General features: G+C 27.7%; 1 pseudogene across 1 annotated transcript; it reads right to left on the reverse strand.

Moving 5' to 3' along the window:
- LOC145947994 (cytochrome P450 4C1-like) lies at window positions 1-17,756 on the reverse strand (annotated as a pseudogene). The gene is made up of 12 exons (XR_014427260.1): window positions 17,731-17,756; window positions 3,932-4,121; window positions 3,652-3,764; window positions 3,091-3,181; window positions 2,502-2,696; window positions 1,987-2,053; window positions 1,723-1,849; window positions 1,502-1,583; window positions 1,307-1,419; window positions 982-1,217; window positions 416-788; window positions 1-68 (listed from the first exon to the last, which is right to left on the reverse strand). The product of XR_014427260.1 is annotated as a cytochrome P450 4C1-like (transcript).
- Window positions 17,757-26,780: the final 9,024 nt, after the last annotated feature.

Raw genomic sequence — 26,780 nt, forward strand, 5'->3', positions numbered from 1 at the left:
GGTGAGATGATCCATTGCACGTTCATTGTTGAAAAATCCTTTATCTAAGTATCTGAGTTCGTTGTTTTCTGTACATAAAAAGTACCAGAATTAAAGAAAGTGACAAACAACTGTGATCTTTCAAAAGTAGAAAATTCAAGCCTTGAAACCCCTATTTAAAATTTAAATTCTCATTTTTTTTAACAAAGTTAAAGCTATTTAAAATTTGCTTATTTTTTAGAAAATTTTTTTTTATCCCTTATTATTAATTATTGTGAGGTGTATTTGCTCCGCGTTTAATGAACTTTAGACGCATATCTCGTATTATTCAATCACTATATGTAAAAGTGCATGGATCCTATATGCACAACGATAATGATAATAAAAACAAATTCAAATTTTGTAATCGAGAAAGATAATTATAAAGATTACGCACAATGAAAAGAAATATTTGTGCTAGTAAATTGATTATTCCTTTGGCGTGAATCGGATGAATATGTCCTCGCATGGTTGCAAAACGATATTGAATCCGTACTGAATCTCATCCGTCGTCTTTACACTTTTCACTCTCCACTTTCTCAGAACAGCTGTCAATATCGTTTTCATTTCAAGTAAAGCGAATCTTTGGCCGATACAGTTTCTCGGGCCAGCGCTGAATGGAACGTAGGCGTATGGATGTCTATTTTTCGAATTCTCCGGAAGAAAACGATCTGGATCGAACTTTTTTGGATCCGACCAAAATTGCGGATGTTTATGTATAAATGCGATGTTTATCACAACTGTAATATCTTTCGGGAGCGTATAATTACCTAAAATAAAACAGTTGTTATAGATTATATTGATTGTAATCTGCCACATTTTATATGGATAAATTTTTTCATATAAATGTTCTTGTGATATACAAAATGAATTTTTGTGTAAAAGCAGACTCTTAAATATAAGAATATCTTGAGATCTTTTTTAACTTAATATATTAATAGATGTAAAGTAATCCTCTCATACCCAGTTTTACATCTTCCACTAATTTCCTTAAAGTTACGGGTACTTGGATATAATCTGAGAGATTCCTTTATGATCATATCGAGATACTTTAATTGCGACAGCTCCTGTACACTGGCTGGTGTCTCGGAATCTTCGAAAACTTTCTCGAGTTCTCTATGAACCTTATCTTGCTGATCAAGATTATTGCCCAAAAGAAAAAGGGTCCAGCTTAACGCGATCGCAGTTGTGTCGTGACCCTATATATCATTATCAGACATTTACTTATAATTATATTGCCAAACCTAACGAGACAGAGTTTTGCGTTAAATTACAAAGATTTTCTCACAGCGAACATGAACGTGTTGACTTGTGCCCTCAATTCATCATCGGTTAACGGAGTTTCGTCCTTCTCATTTTGATCAAGTAACAGATCCAGAAAAGCTTTCTTCTTCCGCTTACCTAACGCAATAAATTTCGCAAGAATACAAAAATTTTCACACAAACTTTCAAAACATATATAACGATAATTTAATAATCACACCTATATCAAGTTCATCATCTTTGTTTTCTAATTTGGTAGAAATGTTTTCCAACTGTCGTGTAATCTTTCTTTTACTTATTACCTAAAATGTGACATTTACCTGTTATAAACTTGTTGAATTTATTTAAATAAAATGAAGTAAGTAGTATAAATAATTAATTTAATAAAATTCTGCTGATATCTGTAATGCCTTGAGTATTAGCGATTCATGTTGCACTTACTTCACTCGTGAATTTTTGTAATCTATTAATTCCTGAATTATATTCTCTTCCCGAAGGCATTAAGTAGTACAACCAATTTGGCCAACACCACGGTCGATACAATCGCTCGAGTACTAATTTGTTGCTTCTACGATTAAAAAAGTACGATTAAAACGTAATCACACATTGCTGTTAAGTCTTAAAAAAATCTTTTTAATATATCATTAGTGCTAACTATTAACTATTTTATTATTAACAAAATATGCAACTCATGACTTTTCGGACCTATGTATTGTTGTAGTATATTTGGTCTCATCTTCTTGAGCACGTACATCTACACTCATTGCCGTTTCTGCAAATAATAGTAACTAATTATATTATAGCTTTCTTGTCAAAATATGCTACATTTTAAATTTAAGAAAAAAAATTAAAATGTTATTTATAATTTTCGTAAGTACAGTATCGAATATAGTTAATTTTACTTTATGCATTTTATTAATTGTGAAAGCATAAATTTAAACCAAAATTAATTTATATCTTTAGTAAACATATTTTTCACCGTGTCTTCTATAACGAAACAATCGATATAGATAAGCAATAATGAATTGTTATAACGAAAGAACTTGTCAATTGAATGAAATTTAAATATTTAATAGTCTTCACAAGTTTCTGTTATCGATATCGCAATTTATAAAATTTGTTATAGCATAAAACATATTGTGTCAGCGTAACTTTTTTGTGTTCAAAAAGTATTATACATATTTATATAATTAATAATATGATATATATTTATTATTTACCACATATAATGTCAAGAGCAGCATTGTTAATAAACGGAAGAATATTTATAGCTTTCCATGGATTCTTTGCTATTTCTCTCTCGAGACATTTTGTCAGAATCTCTGCTTTTTCAGACATAATTATGGCATATTGGTTCAATATACTAAAATGGAACGTTGGCCCGATGAGTTTTCTGTCATGGAACCATTGTTGTCCTGAAGTAGTAGCAATCAGTGATACATTTATGTGTTAAAAATATCATAAATGATATAAAAAATATATAGATGCAGATATTGTCACATTTTTTTATTGTATATTTGCAATGTAAATAAGAAGAATTCCTTCACACAATTTAGTAATAATGTTTTAAGACACGCCAATTTACATGAATAATTAATATCAATATAAAATCAGTTACGTAAATAATTGAACATGAGATATCTTATTTATCGTATTAGGATATAAATATATACAAATCTGCATATTTGTATTAAATTAAAATTTAACTTTTTCTTCTTTTCCTAATTTGTTCAAATCAAATTATAATTTGCTTTTCATCTTTAATGAGATAATACAAATAGACATAAGAAAGTTTATTTATGTGCTTACCTGTAGAAGTAAGAAGTCCATTGCCTAACCAAGAATACAGAAACCTATAGGGGTCTCCTTTTTCGATATTTACGGTGCTGGGCAAAATAATCTGTAAAAATGAATTTAAAAAGAATATAAGCGTACATGTAATAATTTATCAAATTTGTTTCTTTATTTTCACTTTTTGTTGTTGTTTTTATAGGTACAAAATACTATATATAATAATGATGAAATTATTATATCATAATTTGATCTTTTTTTATATGTATGCAATAGCAGCAATGTGTCAATATTATTGACAACGAACAAAATTCATTTTCTGTGTGTAATTGTTACATTAAAAAACGTTTTAATAATAATTATACTTTTTAATAAGAATACACAATAATTTTTAATAACAAGTTGATAAAAGTTTGTTCTATTACACTATTGCAAATATAATGGTGCTTTTTTACGTTAATAAATTATCCACACATTCGTCATTGCAAATAACATAATAATTTATTAAAATAAATATGGACGATAATATAAATTTATTTAAATATTTTGCTATTTTTTTAAACATTTTTCCATTCTCACCTCTAAAAATTCAGGTTTACAGATATTAATAAACGGTCTTATACCAATCCAATTTATGAATATTCCTTCTTTAAAAGATAGCATAAACTGTTGCTCAATCAATTGTACGCGTTCTGTGGATAAACACATAATTGGATATTTAATATTGATTAATTAATATTTATTAATTATTATACTGATTTAATGTAAATTACGAATCTTAGATTTTTTTGCTAAAAATATATAAATGGCATTTGTAAAAGCATAATAGCAATATTATCTTATTCACAAAGTTCTTTACCATAATCCGTTCGTTTTATAAACTCAAATGCTGTACCAAAAGGAAATACACCGAATTGGGGAAAGTTTTTGAACTTTTGTCGAAGAACATAGTGATGATACACTAATATAATTGCGGAAATTATTAAACCAACAAGAAACAAAGCACACTTTGACATTAGTGTCAAAGAGCTTAAGTCCATTCTTGTAGCCTGTGAACATATAATTAATTCTGTTTCTGAAGAATCACTAGTTATAATTTTTCTTGTTTAATTAAATATTGTTTTACTACAAATTATGCAAAATGCAGCGTAATTTAGTTATTATTAAGTTTCTATAAGTACAGTTTATGGTTACAAAGTAAAATAGTTTTTATATAATTAATTTGTTAATATAGACACAAAATTAAAGTCTATTGAGGATGGTAATGACGATAGATTGGAAGATATTATCCTTTCTATATACGATATATCGCTTGAATATGCAAGTTTGAGAAAATCTAATTGATGAACTACACATTACATTATTCTAACATTATTCTAATTAATAAACTTTATATTATTCTAATTATCTACTTAAAAAATTACTATGACATCTACATTTTAATATATGGATTTTTATTTTAAGACTTGGAAAATACATATATCATCTAGTGTCGCGGAAATTTTGAGGTTACACACATATGAGTTATAAAAACTATGTTGAAAATTGAATATTACATATAATTTTTTTTTACTATCTAAAATATTATTATAAATATTTATTATAAATTTATAGAGATAATTATTTTAGAAGAATTTTCTGATTATAGCAATAACTTTTATTTTATATAAATAATGATCCATTGATTTTTATAACTATATTTTATGCTATATAATAATTTATTATATTACGTTAGTTATTATTTAATTCCGTCAATCGAAATAAATAACAGTTCAGTATACATATATTATATTATATTATAATGTATATTTCAGTTAAATAATAATGTTTTTTATATTTTATAAAAAATAATATATATTTAATTAGTTTAATTATGTAACAATCAAATCCTTGACAACAATAAATAAACTTTTAATATAACTTCTACGCAGTTTTTAATGATTATACAAATATAATTGAAACATTCTTGAAAAATACACGTGCCTGCTTTTTATTGATTTTTTTATACATAGATTATGTTAAAAAAAAGATTATGTAAAAAGAAAAAGAACAATCTCATTTCAATAAGCAAATTATATAAGTTCCTCGACTTGATTAGTTGATTAAATAGCAACATATTTTTGCAATTAAATTGTTTGTTTAGTGATGTTATATTTATGATGGACGTGATCTAATTTATCGTAAATAAAAAAATCAAATATATTTATTAATATTATTAAAGTTTACCGTTTTCTGCATTTATATAAATGTTTTTTTTATATTTGTAAGGAAAATACGCGTCGTAAATAATAATGTAATAAAAAATTATGTAATAAAAAGTTACAGCTTGTAATTACGCGTTGCAATTATTCAAATATAAACGTTTTAATTTTTTATTCGTACTACACTCGTCAACAAAATTAACGCATATTTATTTTAAGTCAAAATTTCGCATAATTTCAAATAACTCCGCTAAAAATGATCGGATTTGAAAAATTTTCTTGTAGCTTAGTTCGAGAGCTTTCCAAAATGCTATAATAAAGTAAATTTCTCTTACGTACTTTTTGACTTATAAGGCTTGAAAATTACAGTATCGCCGGCATACGCATTACTGATGTATTACGTGAAGGTCTCCAGTCGGATTTACATCTCATGTGTGCGCGCGCGCGCGTGTGTGTGTGTATGTACAATCTATATCAGCAACCACGCATAGTTATACTATACAGCCGACTATTTCCGCTGATGGTAGATTATTATCGCCTCTTTTTATTGTATTGAAAGAAGTTACAGGAACGTTTGGTCCAAAAGTGCAGAAAACATTATTTGAAGCGCCTAATATTTTTGTTATGGCTTCAAAATCAGGCAAATTAACATCAAATCATGTAAAAACTTGGTTAAAAGGTGTATTTTTTCCGAAAGTTAGACCAAAATTGGTATTATTATTAAATTCGTGGAGTGGACATTGTCCTAATATAATTTCAGAAACTAGACCAAATTCTGCAACAGATATTGGTTATTTAACTATTCCGGCGGGTACAACGGGAAAAATACAAGCATTAGATGTATATTTCGCTTATGAAAAAATTTTATTATTTTAACATTTTTCTGATACTGTTATATTGTTAGACCTCGCCATAGATCTTCATGTTAGAAATAATATTTTGAAATTGCAATTATTAATACATTATTAATTCTCATCGCCCAGGTTTCAAAATTTATTTAAATTTGCGTGGTTTAAAAGTCGATATATACAGAATAGACCGAAAGAATTTCAAACACCAATTGAATTTTGTTTCAAAAATCATTTAAAACCAACATGCGACATTTGCGGCGAAGTTGCTATAATTGCATGCGCATGGTGTAAAAAATCTCTTTGTATAAAACATTTCTTTCACGATCATCATTTTTGTAATCAAACAATATGAACCATAAATATAATAACTAAAACAACAAAAAAGAGCAATGAGAAGCAATAAATATAATGTTCATATTACTTATATTAACTTTTCTGATATTTTATACACTATATTTTTGGTGTGGGATATCATAATGTACAGTGTATTTTATGTATACTTATAAAAAAATGTCATATAATGAATAAAGCACTTATTAAAGCATTTTATATTATATTATATTATATTATATTTTGTATTATATTTATTTATTTATTTTTCCTTTCCTTTAAAAATAAATATTATATTTAATATATATATATATAACGGAATCAATCCTTAATTGTTCAAATATACTATTTTTGAATATTGTAATAAAAAAGAACAAATTTACAGGTACAGATATCCTATCGAGTGTAATATAATTTAACATAATTAATCTCAAAAAGATACAATAAAAACGTATTTATTAATATATTAATTAACAAAAAATAGTAAATTAAGAAATATTTTTATCGGCTCTCAGTATAACTAAATGTGATTTTTAAATCCGGCCTATAGAGCCACGCACGAAAATTAATTCTAATTTTCTAGAACTGTATCTCTTGGTTTGAGAATACTAAATAGTAAAGTTGAAAAATACTAAATAGTAAAAAATAGTAAAGTTGTATGTAATTATAAATAAAAATATGCTATTGCGTCTATGTCATAGAAATCATAGATGAATCACAGATTGTGTAGTTTGTACATAAACATATCTATTTAATCTCTGATCTTTAACATCGAGTCAAAGAGATTTTCCTTTTTGATTTTCCTCTATCTATTTTTAAGTGCATAAAAACATATTTTCTCATTCTCAGCTCACATATATGTAAACTATTTATTGCCAGATAATTGCTCTATAATATATTAATACAGTCGTCAACAAAATTAACGCATATGTATTTTAAGTCCAAATTTCGCATAATTTCAAATAAGCATAACTCCGCTAAAAATGATCGGATTTGAAAAATTTTTTTTTCACTGTCAAGCTTGAAGTCTCTACTTTAAAAACCATTCGTCAGATTTTTAATTTATCCTCCTCCCCCGTACGCCACTGCTTCAAAAGTAAGGACGTGTTTTGTCTAAAAAAAATTGCGTACTTCGACACACTCCACGGAGTGAAATAAATTTTTTTCGCAAATCTTATCATAACTATCGTAAAATGTGGACTTTTTACTACAAATTTAAAAAAAAAGCAAAGTTTGTACGATTTTTTTTCGCGGAGTTATTACATATGAAAGTTACCCATACATTTTTTTCATTTAATGACTCCAAACCCTCTCTGCTGTGTGTGTGTGTATGTGTGCGTGCGTGCGTATGGTTAGGAGAGGGAAATGATATATCAATACTTTCAAAAATACTTTAAATCAATACTTTAAAGAAGAGAGAGAGAGAGAGAGAGAGAGAGAGAGAGAGAGAGAGAGAGAGAGAGAGAGAGAGAGAGAGAGAGAGAGAGAGAGAGAGAGAGGGAGGGAGGGAGAGAGAGAGGGAGAGAGAGAGAAAGAGAGGAAGAGAAAGGGAGAGAAAGCAAACAACAAAATAAATTATATATATATATATATATATATATATGTATATTATATAGATATAAAGAATTTCGCTTAATTATTTTCATGCAACGAAATTATCTCATCATTTCGTCCTATGTCTGACTTAATCGTACTTAATTCCTTGAATGCGTAATGAGTATAATTTACAGTGTATCTTATACTTTTATATATATATATATATATAAGTATAAGATACACTGTAAATTATACTCATTACGCATTCAAGGAGTTAAGTGTAAATTAAGTCAGACATAGGATGAAATAATGAGATAATTTCATGCACGAAAATAATTAGGCGAAATTCTTTATATCTATATAATATACATATATATATATATATATATATATATATATATAAAAGTATAAGATACACTGTAAATTATACTCATTACGCATTCAAGGAGTTAAGTGTAGATTAAATCAGACATACGACGAAATGATGAGATAATTTCATCCACGAAAATATATATATATATATATAATTAGGCGAAATTCTTTATATAATATATACAATATGTATTTATAAGATACACTGTAAATTATACTCATTACGCGCATTCAAGGAATTAAGTATAGATTAAGTCAGACGTAGGACGAAATGATGAGATAATTTTGTTGTAAATAATTAGGCGAAATTCTTTGTATCTATATAATATATATTATATAATAGATAAATTTTATAAGTGATCATGAAGTTGTCATGAATATTATATAAGATATAATCAATTTTTTTGCTATTTACTTCTAGTAAGGAAGATAATTTTTATAAAATCGATTATTTAAATAGTTTATTGCAAAAAAATGAAATTTGGACTCTCGTTCGGAATATGAAATTCTATAAAAACATGAGTCAAATTTTTTGACTCGTAACTGATATAAAGAATATTTTATAATTGTTTCATAAAAAATTATTTATTTATCTCTTTGATATTATACATTATTTAATTAATAAAAAGAAAAGTAAATAATAATATAAATAATAAAAAAATAGTAAGAAAAATATGAATTTTATGACTATTTGAATTTATTGAGAAACTCTTGAGTAAAGTTATTTTATTGTTAGAAGACATCTTATACATACGTGTTTTAATTGTGATATAATTTGATAATTATATAAATAATTAAAACATGTATGTGTCAAAATTTAAAACTTAATACTGTAAAATAAGCAATAACACTGGTGTAAAGTAAGAACCTTATAAAGCGAGATTAACTCTGTTATTTTTTACGAGTATTATATATTTGTACGTATAATATATGTATATAAAAAAGTTAATACAGATATTTTTTATAGGTTTATTTATTTTCTATGATAATTTGTATGATCTAACATAGTTTCTTCTGTCTATGCTAGTTTGTTTAGTATCTTTTTTCAAGTATTGATAGCTTGAACAGTGAGCATTGTATGGCTGTGAGGATTTTCTTATCGTTGTTTGTTTCGTTTCGATTCTCTGCTATTAGAAAAAAAAGTCCTTTAATATCTTATCTTATAAATCACCATGCAATTTTAATATATGCATTAACACACATTAAAGATTATAGTGTAATAATTTGCATTATATATATATATATATATATATATATATATATGTATATCATATATAGCTCAGCTTACACGTAAGTATACTTGAACCTCAGAATTTGGCAGAATAATTGCAGAATATAAATTTTTTATTATTAAACATTAAATATTGTTTTTAAGTTTGATCAATAATAATCCGCCGAGATCTCAAATTTTGCGTTAATTTTATTTGTTAAAAATATAAGTGCAATACCGTTTGAATTCGTTAGATATTAAACAAAGTTTCAACGTAGTCGTTAAATATTATAAGATATTAAAAGTTAAATATAATAATATAGATAAGATATAATAAATCTTATAAAATATACATATATTTAGATATAATTATTTTTGACGCATTTTTGCATTACATGATAAAAATGATTCAAAATTTAGCATGTCAGGCTGTATAAAATGAAATGTAAGTATAATTATATAACGAAAATTTTGCTAATTAGATAGATTTATATGGGATGACAAAGATAATAGCGGTGACAAAGAAGAAAGATATGTATATGTATTTTTTTTTAGCGGAATAAAGATACGTAGTTTTGACACATCTTTTTTCAGTGAACAGTGTTTTAATGATAGATCCTTTAATAAAATTCAGTACCAGAACAATTCTGAAAAATATAGCAGACAAATGTAATGCTTGCGAAAATACGAGCTTGAATGAAGCAATTTAGAAATAATAGGAATCGGTTATCATGGAAGGAATAAAATCTTACAAATATTGATTTGATATTTTCACTTCCAGAATTTTTCTGTGTTTTCTTACGATTACAGTCATGACATTAAATATTGGATTAGACGTCATATATGTGTTTTATATAAACTATTAATTTAAACAATAGTACAGATGTACAGTAGCAAAGAATAATACAGATATAGACATATTCACTATTGACATCTCATTCAGCTATATTTCTGTTATATTGTATAAAGTTTATGGAGTATATTAATTTATAATTATTTTATTGTGAGTTGTCGAAAACTTCATTATTAAATACTATTTAAAAAATTTTTAAATGCTTAATTAGCATTAAAAATATATTATAAAATAGAATTTATACACACACACATAATTATATAATATAAAATATAAGATTATCTATAAACAATAAGACAAAACTGCGAATTTTTCAACGATTTTAAAAAGACAGCTGAGAAAAATAATTAATCTTGAGTTAAATTATTCATGAATAAGGAATTAAAAAAAAGTTAATTATTTTTTACAGTTTTCTTTACGCTGACGATTCTAGTCGACAACTTGTTCTATTACAATATTTATGTCGGGTAATGAAATCAAGTCAAAAGGCATTCCTAGATTTGTACAGATAAATTTTAGACGACGATAATGTACAAAAAACTTAAGTTACATCCGATTCAACTTTTCGCGCACAAATTATATTTGACGATAATATACACGTGTGCCTTATCATAATATAAATAAATAAAAGTAGCAGCTACGTAATATCGAGATAGAGACGAAGCAAGTTTGCCATTGTTTTGTTACCATATAGCTAAAATGGAGCAGCGACTTCTAAAGGAAATTGGTGAGTCGAGAATTTTTACAAAATCAAATAATTTTGATGCCGATTTAACAAACAGATAATTAAGATATACAACGCTAATATTTTTTTTTCGTGCCACATATTATTTTTTAATATACCTACTATTCTAATTTTATTTTGATGTAATGTAGTAACCATTGCATAGCGAGTCTCGTGATTCCTTAGATTCGAGTAAAATCGCGTACATTATTTCGAATTTGATGCTATTAACTATATTCTAGCGTATATTTTCGCGTTTTAGGTATACAAGAATTAAGTTAAATTTTTACGTACGTCTTTCACAGGGTAGACGACAGAAAGTATATTTAAATAATTGTCAGAATTTTTTGGATAAATAGGATTATTGCAAAATAGAATTTCTTTATTGTTAAGTATTAAATATTATTATTAAATATCGTCAATAATCCACCGATCTCAAATTATGCGTTTATTCCACACACACACACACACACACACACACACACGCGCACACACACACACACACACACACACACACACACACACACACACACACACACACACACACACACACACACACATACACACACACACATTTGCGGAAAATATAAGCAAAATACTGTTCTTACAATTAGAGATCGTTATGTACAGATAGATAATAGAAGAATAGTATAATAGAAGTTAAAATGTAGACATGTCAGTAAACATATATAATAATACATTTTGCGAATTTTTTTTCTTTATTTTTCTTTCGATTAGATCATTAAACTTATATTTTTGAATTTAAAGAGTATTTTGGATTTAATATTAAATTTGAGATATAATAAATATTTATCTATACACACGCAAAATAATTGTAGAAAAATTTTAATATATTATATTATTTAATGCTTTGTAATTATTAATATTTTTTTGATTTTAAATAATGTTCAAATTGTTATGAAACATTATTATAATTAATTTATTAATTTTAATAATAATTTATTATGATTTTCTATTTAATATCTCTATATATATCTCTTGTCAATTTTGCTTGACCTTTTCATCATATTGGTTTTTTTTTTCGCCAGATAATATAATGACAGAAGCGCTTTTCAAGTTCTCGATAAAATGTTTGTATAAATATATGAAGATCAAGCCGAAGAGCAATTATGCCATCAGTCCGTATAACTTATATGAAGCACTATTTTTGGTTTATCTTACGTCCCAGTGGTGCCATTGAACATCGCCTAAAACAAATCCTTTATTTAACGGCAGTCTCGAAAGATGACTTGAGAGGTACTGTTAATTTTGATAAACATTTCGCAAATTTAATCAACAAAGCATCAACCTCCCGTGATCTACAATTAGAAGTAAATAATTTTTGAGCATTTTTGCATTAAATTAAATGATGGAAATTATATAGGAAAATAAGTCAAAATTTTCAGGTCACATTGTGTTAAATGACACACATAACATGTAAAGATACTTATTAAATAAAAACTCTGAGACTCTAAAATATTTATTAAGCGGTAACAAAAAATATATATTTTTAAGCAAAATAAAGATTCAAAACTTGATATTTTAAATATGTCACTGAGTAATCTTTTGCTTATCGAGTTATATAACTTTGTTTCTTTTTTATATAAACTAAAACAACAACTACACGCGCGCCATTCTTCGGTTTTATATTAAAAAGAATGATATTATTAAACAAATAATATTTTTTAACAGAATCAGCTGATAACTGTCAAAAAATATTAATCGAGTTTAAAGTATCATAATATATTATTTAAAACATTATTATTTTAATTTTTAAAACATAGTATTATTTAAGAATTTAATTAGCAAATTGACGGTTAAATCAGCTGATATCTGTAAAAAAATATTACTAAAGCGTTAATTTGCTAATTAAATTTTAAAGTAATAACACGCACACACACACACACACACACACACACACATGTTATAAAAATTAAAATAGTAATATGTTGTAAATAATATCTTGATACTTTATCCTTGAATAATATTTTTTGACAAAAATCACCTGATAACTGTCAAAAATATTAACCGAGCAAATAAATTTAACCGATTTAAAGTAGCTAATTCCTATCAAAAAATATAAATAAATCCTTTCGTCAATAAAATTTTAATTAATCTCGACGTTGTGATTATCTCGATTATCAAAAGATTCTTATAGAAAATTCTATTTTTTGTTTGCACTTTCTGTTTTAGATTCAAAAACTAAATTTTTATGCATTATTGCATAATTAATTATTATATATTATTTTTCATGCATTGATTGCAATGCATGCATAAAAATATGTGAATTAATTATGCAATGCATAAAAATTTATTATTTAAACCCTTAACAGAGAACAAAAAAAAATATAATTTTCTACAAGAATCTTTCGATCAAAATATCTGCGCTTTCATTAGATTCGCATCCACCACGCTGAACGTCTCGCGCGAGACTGACCGCAAGACTCTAGGAAGCGGTGTTGCCAAGCGCACCCCCTACGTCCTTCACGCTGCGCGTTTCGCGCGAGACTGAGTCAGTCTCGCAATCGCAACATCTCGAGAATCGAGAATCGAGAATCAGTCTGGCGCGAGACGCGCAGCGTGAAGGATGTGTGGGGTGCGCTTGGCGACACCGCTTCTCAGATTCTTGCGGTCAGTCTCGCGCGAGACGTTTGGTAGATGCGTACAGACGCACGAATCTAATGAAAGCGCAGATATTTTGGTCGAAAGATTCTTGTAGAAAATTATATTTTATTTTGTTCTCTGTTAAGGGTTTAAATAATAAATTTTTTTGTCTTTTGTATATTATATATATGAAACATACCTAAGTCGATTTAGATGATTTACGGAAAAAAGCCTATGTGTCCTTTTTCCATCCATGGCCTTAATTATATTGTTTTATATTTTCTTGACGTTTAAAATAACTGAACAAAAGAACATATAATTATAACATTAAAAAGCGCTGATATTATTGTCCCATAATATATCAATGTTAAATTTCGATGATAAATATATGTATATACACATACATATACATTATATGTATACATATATATATGTATATATATACATATATATACATTTTTACATTTTTTAAATTCTTGGTAATGTTTACCAAATTTGTAAAAATGTTATTTATGCTGAGATAATGTATAAAAAAAAATGGAACTGTCTTTTTCTCATATATGTGTAATGTGCGCTGTGCTTAATTCTGTTTTAATTTTGCTATAATATTGTTATTACATTATACATTATTTTTTAATAATATATTATATCTACATTATTTTTTTAAAAGTCCAGTAATAACAGAATTGTATTTTTGACTCATCCTTTCACTTGGCGTACGCTATATACATATAATAGGTGTCTATCTATTCTTTTAAATTTTTATAATTGTATCTCGATGTATGAGATAATGTATATTTATATAATAATAAATAAATATTGAATTTTTGATAATAATATTCAATGATAAGTTTTGATGTTTTGTTAATGTGCATTTATCAGTATGTTTGTATAAGTGCATGATATTATTTTGATAGAAACGGTTACCTTCAAACTAGAATGAAGAATCACCCTAAAGAATAGTTTCAAACTTGAAAATTGTACAAATAAATCTTAGAAAAAAAATGTACTACCAGAGCAAAAATTACATCTGATAGCAATGTTAATTAACAATAATGCGAGCAAAATTACAGTTGCTAAATAATATTGCGATCAAATCTACTGAAAAAAATACTTGTGAATTTCACGTGGGTCACACGTTTGTTCCTACTTTTGCTATTTTATAAACACATTGGAAATTAATCGGGAACAGGCAATATTAATTGGTAAATTTGAAAATTTTTTTATAAAATTATGTGTAATTTTGTAATCAATTTGTCGAATAGATAACGATTTATAATTACGCTGATCATACGTTCTTTATTCTAAAAGACAATCCTTTATTTCAAGTAGCAGTCCTTTAGATTTTCATTTTTTTTAAACTTAATTTTGTTCTTTATTTTTACATATTTGTCTTATATTACAATTTTGTCCTTTATCTTTTACTGATGCGATGATAATAATCTACAACTTATTCTATTACAATATAATTATGTTGGATGGTGAGACCAAGTCAAATGGCAGCTCTAGATTTGTACAAAAAAATTTTGGACGATGATAATAATGTACCAAACACGCGGTTTAAATTTTCGTACACAAATTTCATTCGGTGACAATATATTCGTGCGCTACATAATATGATATAAATATGTAAGCAAGTTTGTCACTGTTTTGCTACGTATAGCTATAATGGAGCAGCAAATTCTAAAGAAGAAAATTGGTGAGTCGAAATATTTTTTACAAAAAATCAAATAATTTTGATTCCGATTTAATAAACAGATAATTGAGATATACAACTCTAATATTTTTTGTAGCACATATTATTTTTTAACATTTTACTATTTTAATTTGATATATTTCGATGTAATTAAGTAACCACTGCGTAGTGAGTCTTTAGATTTTTTAGATTTGAGTAATGTTGCACATTATGGTATACATTATTTCGAATTCTGATGGTATTAACTATATTTTAGCGTATATTATCGTATTTTGTACATGTAAATGTACATGGAATAAGATCAATTTTAACGTACAATTTTTACTGCGTAAACAACGGAAAGTATATTTAATAAATACCAGAATTTTAGATATGTACATATATAGAATTATTGCAGAATATAAATTCTTTATTGTTAAGTATTAAACATTACTAATAAATATTATCAATAATAATCAACTTCGAATTTTGCATTTATTTTACTTGCTGGAAATATAATCAACATATTGTCAAAGAGTTTGTTACATATTTAACAAAGTTTGACTATAAACATGTTAGCAAATATATGTAAGTATATATTTATAAATCAATTGAATTGACTTGCATTATATTTCGTGCGCAATATACCTTATGAACAACTTCTGTTACAAATTCGGAGAGCAATGAAATAATCGTTTGGTCATTTAAATTTAATGTGTGCATGTATTAAATTTATGAATTTATGAAACAAAAAAAAACTCGTATTTTTTAAAGATGCAATAAAAAAATTATAAATATAAATGTACCATTCTCACTTAAATATGTGAACCATATGCGATGTTTTTAACACTATATTAATTTTACTATAATATTGCTATAGTTAATTGGAATATAATTAATGTTTTTTATATATTTTATATATATATTTTTATATATATATATATATTTATATAGCGTCAAGTAAAAAAGTAGTCACAAATTCAACGATTTTGTTAATGAACCTTGAAAAAGAAGATATAGATCAAATATATAAAAAACATTAATTATATTCCAATTAACTATAGCAATATTATAGTAAAATTAATATAGTGTAAAAAACATCGCATATGGTTCACATATTAAGTGAGAATGGTACATTTATATTTATAATTTTTTTATTGCATCTTTAAAAAATACGAGTTTTTTTTGTTTCATAAATTCATAAATTTAATACATGCACACATTAAATTTAAATGACCAAACGATTATTTCATTGCTCTCCGAATTTGTAACAGAAGTTGTTCATAAGGTATATATATTCATAATATATATATATATATATATATATATATATATATATATATATATATTTATATATAGGCGTCTATCTATTTTTTAATATTTTCATAATTGTATCACGAAATGTGAGATGACATATATTCATATAAATATAAATAAATTTTGAATTTTTGACATCAATATTAAATAATATGTTTTGATGTCTTTTAATTATGTGTATCTGTGAGGGAGTGCGTTTGTATCCGTTAGATATGATTCTTGTGATATCTGCAACAAATCTTTTCAAGAAAATATTAGGATCGCATGGTTTTTGTGCACCTTTATAAACTCCCACTACTATTGGGCTAGTCCGCTGTACATTTACAATTCTACATTGAATGGGCCAAAGTTGAATAGTACCTGATTTATCTAAACTACATCCATCTGTATTGAAATCAAGTTCTAAGTAATTAATAGATGCGATTGGAATATCTGAAAGATGTTGAATAATCCCTGTTTCGAGATCAAAATGAACATATTCTCCTGGTTCTATATCAAAAGTGACAACACGTGTATGTGGTGTATCAAGAAGTGTTCTTACATCTTTAGGCAAGGTAGAAAAGCAGGGATGTGTTCGCAGAAGAGATAATATACTATTACCTTGAATATGTGTTAAATTATTATTCGCGAAACAAGATGCTAAACGTTCGCGAAAGGATGGCTCAATCGATGAAGTATTATTAAAGAATGATGCAATTGCATCATCCTTTAATGATATTGAGCCATTATCTCCAAAAGTTGCATCGCACTTATAATTACAATTATCTAATATGTTACAGTTATCATTATTATTTGTAAAAGAAGAACCGTATTCGGTAACTAATGGAATATTTTGAATATCACGATTATTTTCGGAAATATATTTTGAACGACAATATAAACGATTTTTTATTTCGAACATAACCCTACTTCGTTGTCTCATAGATAAATTTTTTAATGTTTTTCGTGAGATAGATGATTTTAATTTGATTTTTTCCATATTTACGTATCTCCTCGATGACGTCTGCTGCAAATGATGTACGTAGCTCGTCGAATCCTGTGCAATTTTTAATTATAATATTCTTCGTTCGCACTAGTCACTGCTCACTGCCGCAACGATTAAACTCAGAATGATCGAGAAAGCGATCCGTTAAAAATAGCGGTAAAGCTGAGATCGCTGTGATCCAATCACAAGCTTCGGCCAATCCAATACGGATTACTGCTAGGTAATAACATGGCGCGAAATTTAACAGCATTAATCGGATAACATTACTAAGATTGTAAATATAAAATATTACATATATTTTAATATTTGTACATATATATAATATATATGTATGTATATATATATATATATATATATATTAATTATAAATATTATATAAATATCAATTTTATATATATATTAATTATAAATATTATATGAATATCAATTTTATATATATAAATATATATATGTATAATATATATAATATAAATATTTAATATATAATATTAATTAAACCTTTTATTATAAAACTTCATTATCATATTATATAAAATCTGTAACTTTTGTCAATTATTATTAAATATTATTATTAAAAGTATACATATTATATAAATTAAACATTAAAAGTTTATTAAGCGATTGAAAATAAAGGGTTTTTCGCAAACTAAGCCTTGTGGAAATAAAATAATAATAAATTAACATTCTTTAGTTAATTTGAGGTAGAGTTTACTTTAATAGAATTTTAATTTAAGGCTTAGTTACAAAGATACATGATGGCAAAAATCGAAAACATGCAAAAAATAATGACCTCCCTCGATTTTCGCTGAGGAAAAATCGTCTCCAAATAATCCCAGGAATCTGCACACGAATTTAGTCCCCATCATTCTGGGACACCCTGTATATATATGTGTGAAATAATTTTACGCGCGTTTCACATTGTATATCTTTTTATATGTGTATTTTTTGTACTTTATTTTTCTGTGTGTAATTTTTTGAAATTTGATATTTTTCCCAAACAAAAAGTACATTGCACATCTAATTTATTATCTTTTAATATATAAGCGAAACAAGTAATATAAATTAGTGAAACATATTTTATATTAATATACTGTAATGCCATTTTAATTATGACGGCAGATCCTGCTCGGTTTCTGCCAACAATTTGCTACCAAGTAATGTATGTGCTGGCTCTGCGCGGTTTCTGTCGCCAATCTGACATTAAACTGCGTTGCGCAGCTTCTGCTCGATTTTTGCCGCCAATCTGCTATAATAATTCTGTACAAATCCTGCTCGATTTCTGCTACTGATCTGCAGTCAAATTATGTCAGCAGGTTTTGTAACATTTCTGCTGACATTCTGCTATCATTATTTGATATAACAGATTTTGTGTACAATTTGCAGTCTTTATGCTTACACAAATTTAGAGCAGGTTTTGGCAAAATCTGTTCGAACAGATTTTGCTGACTGGGTAGTAAAGAAATAATGGAAGTTGATCAAATTACTGATCCCAGTACTAATGAAGGAAGAGAAAAACGAACTGATAATAGGGTTAAGATGATTAGAATTAACAACAAATTAATATATGAGGAGGAGATAGAGGACAGGGCGATAGAAAAGACTAAAGATACAGACCAAAGATTTAAAGCTAGTCACAAAGGCGATATTTTAGTCGAAGCTAGGGTAAATCCTCAGTATAGAGCTAAGATTAGGGCCCATAATGCAATAAAGATATCTTCTGACATATTCAATAATAAATTTAAAGTGATTAAAATAAAAAACATAGGTTATAATAAATCAGAAATATACTTTAGAAATATTATTGATGCTAATAGATGTCTGGATAAAGATAGTAAAGTTACGGATAAAAGAATAATTTATTCAATACCCAGTAGAGTTAGAAGGCGTAAGGGTGTTATAGCGGACTGGGATATGGACATGCCCCTACATGAACTCGTAGAAGCAATCGACGATACCAATGGAATCATACAACTGGAAAGGATGAGGAAGAGATATAGAGACCCAGAAAGCAAACAAGTCACGAATAAGTACTCACACTAAATCTTAATTACAGTGGAAGGTAATGACTTGCCAACTGAAATCAAAATATTTGGTGGTCTCGTGGCCATTAAGGTAAGACCGTTCATGGAACCAGTTAAACAATGCTTTAACTGCTTCAGGTTTGGACATTATAAAACGGAATGCAGAATACCCAGACTCTGTATAATATGTGGCGAAGATTATCATGGCATATGTGAAAAAGAAATTAAGTGTTCAAATTGTTCCAGGAATCACAAACCTACATATAGAAGATGTCAAGAGTATCAACATAATTTTCAACTTAAGAAGATAATGGCGGAAAGTAATAAGAATATACAAGAGGCTAGACAAATTATGAAGGAAGGCAATAGAAATAATAAAAATGATCAAGTACATTGGAGGAATGATAAAGAATGGCCATCCATTAACGCAAGGCAACCGGATATGATAGATTCTGCAACAACAATGAACAGACCGTTCAACTATAGCAGTGGTATCAACGCAGAGTACTCTTCTAACAAATTGGAAAAAAAAATACTTTAATACAACAGATATAGAGAAGAACAACAATAGGGAAAAGAGGCTCCCCGAACGAAGAATAAATGATAGAAGAGAAGAAAGACAATTTTATAAAGAATATGACACAAGAGAAGAAGAAATAAATAAGAATAATTACGGCCTAGCACTGCGAGGACGTCATAATGGGATTTATCAAGATGAAGAGGTAACAGAATCAGAGTTACAATTGGCTAAATTGACGGAGAATATCGCCATTAAAAAAATGGAGGAAAAGATAGATCACATGTTGACAATTCATAATGAAAAGATGGAAAGAATATTAGAACTCATACAGGAACGTGTGAAGTACAATAATATACCTAGTTTACATGCTCATAGAAGTGAAGAAAAGTCAAGACTAACAGAAAGGAAGAAGGAAGAAGAAAATTTATCAGAGAAATAATGGACTTAAAAATAATGACATGGAACGCACGAGGATGGAAGAATAAAAAAGAAGAACTATGTAAAAGGGTTCAAGACTTTGATGTCAGCATCATAACAGAAATGAAGAACAGTGATAGAGATAAATATCGCATTTCTGGCTACAACATCATCACTAAGAATAGGAGAACAGGGTTGATTGCAGGCGCAGGAGGAGTTGCTTTTATAATAAAGAAAGATCTATACTTTGAAGAAATTAGAAAGTTAAGGAATATCTCAGATAACATAGAAGTGATGGGTATCAAAATTAAAAGATTAGATAAAGATATCAGCATCATAGGAGTGTATAGAAGGCCAGGTAACAATGAACACCCAGGAGTTTGGAAAACCATAATTGAATCATGTAACAACAGTGAATCCTTAATTATGATAGATGACTTTAACGCGCACAATAGAATATGGAATTGTGTAAATACAGACAAGAATGGAGAAAACTTATTTGAAGAGCTCGAAGATATGAATATGTACATTGTTAACAGGGATACTTTATCACGAATAGGCGAAGGAGGCACTAGATCCAGTAACCTGGATCTCATATTTACTTCCGGCAGTTTATTCAGTTTAGTAAAACACCATCAAGGAGAAGATACCTGGGGTTCCGACCATTTTCCTGTCATGTGTGACATTAATGTTAGGAGGTTACCATACATTAAAAAAACTAATAGAATTTCTAAAATAAAAACTAATTGGAACAGCTACGTAGACATTTTAGAACAACAAAAAAAAAATATTTAATCAAGACTTTGAACACATGGATGAGCATGATAAATACGTAAGAATTACAACTACTATGAAAGAGGCAATACAAATAGCAACATATGGACATCCCATTAAGGAAGGACCTAATATATCAACATCTAGGAATAAACCGAAAAAAACGAGTAATCCGATTGAATGGTGGGACAATGAATGCGATATAGCAATAGAAGATAGGAAAAAATCGCTAAAGGAATACATTAGGAATCAAGACCTCAACAGTTTCATAGAATATAAAAGGACAAGAACACTAGCCAGAAAAGTGATCAAGCAGAAAAAAAGAGAAAATTTCCGAAATTTTACTAGCAGTTTAAATAAAAATATAAATATAAAATACGTATGGAACAAAATGAGAGTTATTAAAAACAGTATGAACACTATAGAATGGAATAAATGGCAAGTCAAAAATAGAGAGGAAGAAATTAAAAAAAATATAGACAAGATTTCCCCTCCGTGGGTGGAAATGGACAAGGAAAATAATGAGATTCGAATCACAAACGAGACCAATCAAGATTTGAATAATCCATTTATTATAGAAGAATTAGAGAGAGCTATGAATAGTGTGAGGGAAAAATCATCGCCTGGAAGAGACCAAATTGATTACAAAATGATCAAGAATCTGACGCAGAAATATAAGGAAGAATTATTAACATTGTGTAACCATTGTTACTTAAACGAACAACTATTTGAAGAATGGAAAGAGTATCAGATCATCTTTATCGACAAAGGTAATAAGGAGAAAGTTAGACCGATTGCATTGTCATCGTGTATGAGTAAAGTATTAGAAAGAATGGTAAATGATAGATTAGTGTGGTGGGCCGAGCATAATGACAAACTAGATAAAAATCAAAATGGATTTAGAAAAGGGAGATCATGCATAGACAATATAGTGAGGCTCAACGTTCAAGCGGAGACAGGAATGTTACAAGATCATCACACACTAGCAGCTTTCCTGGATGTGACATCCGCATATGACAATGTGAGAAGAAATATATTAATAGAAAAATTAAAAAAGGAAGGATGCCCAAACAAGATTGTTAATTATGTCAACGAATGGATGCTTGATAGAAAAACGAAATTCATAGTGAGTAAAGACGAAGAAGTGTATAGAACAGTGAATAAAGGTCTACCACAGGGAGGAGTAATAAGTCCAATCCTTTACGCCTTGTATACTAAAGATATTACAGAGGGTATTAAATATAACGTTAAAGTAATTCAATTTGCAGACGACATAGCGGTCTATGTGACAGGAAGCAAGGTAGTGGAGTTAGCAGAACAACTAGAAGAGGCGATAGCGACTATAAACGACAATTTAAATAACTTAGGTTTAGAACTTGAACCTGAAAAGACACAAATTATCGATTTTAACAGATCAGGCAAAATTGATAAAAGGATTCGAATCCAGATAAAAGATAGCTACATAAGTTGCGCTAAAAATGCTAAATTCCTAGGGATCTTATTTGATAACGAATTAAAATTTGATAAACAAGCAGATATGATTAAAGATAAAGCAAATAGAGCATGTAATATACTAAAATTCTTAAATGGAGTCTCTTGGGGTATGGAGACCAACACAGCTCTATTAATATACAAGAGTTATATTAGGTCGGTCATTGATTATGGTCTGTTCGTGTATTTTCCTAAAGACTGGAGAGGAAAAGAAAAAATTGAAAAACTACAGTATAAAGGAGTAAGAATAGCATTAGGCTATAGAAACAGCACACCCACTAACATAATGCTTACAGAGGCTAAAGTAATGCGAATGGAAGAACGAGCGGGTGTACTAGCAAGGAATTTCTGATAAAGTTATATCAATATGGTAATAAGGAGTTAGTTGGACAAATGAATAGGCTAGAAATAATGGAATGTAGACATAGGCTTACTAATCCAAGAGGAAAAATTAACGTATTTACAGATTCATGGCGGAACTTTAGAAAATACTTACCTGAGTTAGATAGAGTAGGCAAATTCGAAATATATAATGACAATTATTGGCCATTAACTGAACAAGTGACGGTAAATACGGATATTGGTAAAGAAAGAAAGAAAAGTAAATTTAGCGATGCAGAATTATTGGATAGATTCAAGGAAAGATATAATTTAAGCAAGGATCATATGACTATATTTACTGATGGTTCCAAACAAAAAAACAAAAAAGTACTGGGATTGGTATAGCGATAGAAAATAGCGAAATAGCGTATAAAATTAGTATTAGTAATAGATGCTCTAACTACACTGCAGAAGTTTTAGCCTTAGAAAAAGCGGTAGGTTACTTACTGGATAATAATATTAAAAAAGACATATTAATATTAACGGATTCATTGAGTGCATGTAAGTCATTGCAGAATAACAAGTTAAACGTATATCAGAATAAATATGTATACAAAATGAAAGAAAAAATATACCTGTTAAAAAATAATAATAATAACTTAAGTGAAGATGACAAAGAAATTAAAGTAGTAATAGGTTGGATTCCGAGCCATATAGGCATCTTAGGGAATGAGGTAGCAGATAAATTAGCTAAAGAAGCTACAGAGGAGGAAAGTGATAGCAGAATTAAAATACCAGTTAAAGATTGGATAGCAACGTTTAAAGAAGAAATGTTTAATAAAACCAAAAAAAGGATTAGAACGAGAAGGCGAATTCAAAGGAATTAAGTTTTTCAATGAATATTATAATAAAGAAACAAGTCAAGTTTGGTTTAGGAGTATAAATGAACCACGTGGCCTAATCACCATGATTAATCGGTTAAGGGCTAATCATTACAACTTAAAAGAATCTCTAGCCAGGAAAACATATATAGAAGATGCAATGTGTGAATGTGAAAGAGAACCGCAAGATATATATCACTTCGTATTTCGATGTGATAGACTAGAGGAGGAAAGAAACACATTATATAGGACTTTAGAAAAACTAGAGGTTAAATATCCGTATAATATAGATGAATGATTAAGGAACATTAACATAGAGCCATTAAAAGCCGTATGGATTTTCTTGAAAAAAAGCGGGAAAATAATCTAAGATGTTAAATAGGTGGGGGGGGGGGGGGAAAGGACTGGTTATAATTAATAAGACACAAGAAATTAGAGATAACTGACAAGGAATAAAAGGAAATAAGTTTTGTGTCAATATAACCATAGACTGCTTCGGTTGAAGACACGTTAAACTCACCAAAAAAAAAAAAAAAAATCTGTCTGTGGTAAACATTACCACCGACGAGATACTATTAAAGACCGATGGTCTTACGGGAGTTTGTGTCGCTCGAAAAAGATTGCTGCGCGCTAGCGCCATCTCAGTAATATTGCGGTCGCAGTGAGAAACAGTAATTGAAAATAAGAGATTATATGATAAAGGTGCCTTTTCATGCTGACGCTCGACGCTCATTTTTAGCGTCAAAAGACGTCACGTGACCAAAATTGACGAATTGATATCTTTATTTTTGGTCACGTGACGTCTTCTGACGCTAAAAATGAGCGTCGAGCGTCAGCATGAAAAGGCACCTTTACACGCGAAATGCAATTATTCGAAAAAAATATATTATATCGAGTACATACGAGATATTAATAATATATATATATATATATATATATATATATATATATATATATATATAGGTATATACACATGTATGTGTATATACAATATATCTTTTTTTTTAAACTACAAATACTTTGAATAAAAATATTATACATAAAAAATAAGGAATGCTTTTTTTCAATTTTTGAAGAATTCTAGTATAATATTTCAAGAGTCCTCCGTTATAATATTTGGCAAATTTCGAAACATCGAGCAGTGTGTATAATTTCTCTCTCTCTTTCTTTCTTTCTCTCCTCTCTCCTTCTCTCTTCCTTTCTTCTTTTTTCTCTTGTATGCAAGCATTGAATCTCTCTCGAGGCTTATTATTTTTTATTTTACTTTTCTAACTTGTTTTATTTATGTGACAAATGCGGCTTTTTTGCATTTTTTATTTTTATTTTATATTTTTGAATGTAATTTTATTAGATTAATGAGATTTTTTATGATTAAAATGACACCAATCACAACATAAATCAGATAATTTTTTATTAGACAAGTAATTAAAATTGCATATTTTAACTAAAAATTATCAGATTTATGTCGTGTTTGCGGTGTCATTTAATCGCTAAAATTTCATTAATCCATTAAAATTATTTTCAAACCGATAAAATGCAAATTAAAAGTTTTAGTTTTTATGTATAAGATGTTTACAATCGTGATTATTGTAGATAAGGAAAGATTCCCGATGTCGTCGAAGCGAGAGCGAGAACGAATAAAGAACAAGCGAGATGACATATCATCAAAGAGTTCCGAAGTCTCTCTCGCGAGGGGGGGGGGGGTTCCCTTTAAATATAATCTTTCATATCATATGTCATGTTACTATAGAAAATACAATTTTTGTATTTCGCATTTTATCGAGTTGAAAATTATTTTAATGAATTAATGAGGTTTTTGCGATTAAAATGACACCAAACACGACATAAATCGGATAATTTTTCATTAGTTAGTAATTAAAATTTTAATTACATTTTTAATAAAATTCATCCAATTTATCTCATGTTTGGTGTTATTCTAATTAGAAAAATCTCATCAATTCATTAAAATTATTTTCGAACCAATAAAATGTAAAATAAAAGTTATAGTTTTTATTTCATAAGATGTTTATCTTCTCGACGTGCTAGAACAGTTCAGAAAGATAAACTGATTCGAAAATCGCGTCTTCCTGCGAAAGCAAGAGCGAGACCGTCAACGAAGAGCGAGCGCGAGAAGACCTATCATATATCAAAGAGTTCCGAAGTCGCTTACAATCGGCTTTTCCCATCTATAGCAATTCATGAATATAAACAGCTTATAAATAAAAACTTAAAACTTTTATTTTACATTATATCAGTTTAAAAGTAATTTTAATAAATTAATGAAATTTTAATTAAAATGATATCAAACACGACATAAATCGGGTAATTTTTAATTAAATATGTAATTTTAATTACTTGTTCAGTGAAGAATTATCCAATTTATGTTGTAATTGATGACATTTTAATCGCAAAAATCTCATTAATTTAATAAAATTATAGTATATTTAAAAATATGTAATATAAAATATAAAAAGTTTAGTGCAAGAAAACCATTTATTGTCACATAAATAAAACAAATAGAAAAATAAATAAAATAAAAAATAATGATAATAATTAGAGAGAGAGAGAGAGAGAGAGAGAGAGAGAGAGAGAGAGAGAGAGAAATATATACTAAATAATATATAT

This window comes from Prenolepis imparis, unplaced genomic scaffold (assembly GCF_030444845.1).
Source record: "Prenolepis imparis isolate NDT839.2.m4 unplaced genomic scaffold, iyPreImpa1.0 SCAF_209, whole genome shotgun sequence".
In the NCBI taxonomy this organism is placed as follows: Eukaryota; Metazoa; Arthropoda; class Insecta; order Hymenoptera; family Formicidae; genus Prenolepis; species Prenolepis imparis.